Source organism: Sapajus apella, unplaced genomic scaffold (assembly GCF_009761245.1).
Source record: "Sapajus apella isolate SASKATOON/1434 unplaced genomic scaffold, GSC_monkey_1.0 scaffold2, whole genome shotgun sequence".
In the NCBI taxonomy this organism is placed as follows: Eukaryota; Metazoa; Chordata; class Mammalia; order Primates; family Cebidae; genus Sapajus; species Sapajus apella.
In genome coordinates, this window is record NW_022436942.1 from 87069907 (window position 1) to 87071771 (window position 1865).

Consider the following 1865-nt stretch of genomic DNA (forward strand, 5'->3'; position numbering starts at 1 on the left):
GTTCTCGCGATAGTGAGGGAGTTCTCGCGATAGTGAGGGAGTTCTCGGGAGATCTCATGGTTTCATAAATGGCAGTTTCCCCCGGGCTTCTCTCACTGTCTCCTGCCGCCTGATGGAGAAGGTGTGTTGCTTCCCCTTTGCCTTCCACCAGGATTGTAAGTTTCCTGAGGCCTCCCCAGCCATGTGGGGAGGTCCCTTAAACCTCCTTTGTTTATAAATTACCCAGTCTCGAGTAGTATCTTCATTGCAGTGTGCCAATGGACTCGTACGGTGGCTGTTAGTATTACAACTGTATTAAAATGATGCAATGTGTGTTGGCAAGGATGGGGGAAAGGGGAACACACATTGTTGGTGAGAATGTACATTTTTACAGCCTTGATGAAAAATGGTATAGCGGTTCCTCAAAAAATAAAAATAAAAAAAATCAATAGAACTCCCATATGATCCAGCAATTCCACTTCTGGGTATGTATCCAAAGGAAATGAGATCAGCGTGTCAAAGAGACATGCGCACTCCCATGTTCACTGCAGCATGATTCACAGCAGCCTCACCATGGAATCAGATGCATAAAAAAAGAAAATGCGGCTTGTGTATACACAGGAGCATTATTCAGCCTTAAAGAGAAGGTAATGCTGCCATTTGGGATAACGTGCAGGAACCTGGAGGACATTATGCTAAGTGAAATAAGCCTGACGCAAAGATGAATACTGCATGATCTCACTCATAGGTGGAATCCTAAGTAGTCAAACCCATAGAAACAGAGCAGAAGGGCAGTGACCAAGAGTCAGGGGTGAGGGAAATGAGGAGATGTTGTTCAGAGGACACACACTTGCAGTCATAAGATGAGTAAATTCTGGAGATCTAATGTACTGTATGCTGATATAGTTAATAGCATTTGCTAAGAGAATAACTCTGTGTTTTCACCACACAGAAGGTAACTATGTGAAGGGATTGATATATTAACTAGCTCAGTTTTGACAATCATTTCAAAATGTATACATATTTCAAAACCTCACACCAGACACAGTTGAATATATACTCTTTTCATTTGTCAATTACACCTCCACAAAACTGGAAAAAAAAACGGCAGGACTTCCTTCTCAGGAGATTAAATAGAAGAGCACAGCCCCTGTGGGTAGAATTACGTGAGATGAACATGGCCTTGCTGCTCCTGACTGGTGTGTGGACTCCTGGGGCTGAGAACGAGCCCATCTGACAATCTTTGTCCATGCTGGCTGCCCAGGAGTCGCCATCTCTGTGCCTTGCCCCAAGTCAGGGCGCAGTGAATGCTGGGTAAACTGCAAGCACCTGCAGGTGTTTGCTAAATACACGAAGAGACATAGCACGTAGGCTGGTCCCGGTGAGAGGAGTATCTCAATTAGGGCGCCTCGGACGTTCTCCGATGGGTCAGCTGAAGACACTTGGAATTTGAGTTGGGCGGCCTGGGGTCAGGGCCGTTGTGTTAGGCAAAGTTGGCTGCTGTGAATAGCGCCTCAACATAGTTTATGTTCTGCTCATGCAATAGTTAGTGCCACTCCGCCAGGGAGCTCCTTCCACATGGTGATTCAGGGACCCAGGTCCTTTCCATCTGGGGACTCTGCCCTCCTGTGGGGCTTCTTCATTCAGCTAGCAGATGGGGCAAGGGAGGGATCGGGTCTAGAAGGTGCTTATAAGCTAGGTCTTCATTCAACCATGAATTCACTCTCACATTCCACTGATGAAACCTCAATCATTTGGCTTTGCTTAACTACCGGGGAGACTGGGAAATCCCATTCAACTGTGTTCCCAAGAGGAAAGGAAGTTGGATTTTGATGGACACCTGGCAGCTTCAGCCACAGCAGTGGAATGAAGCAGATGCAACCCCT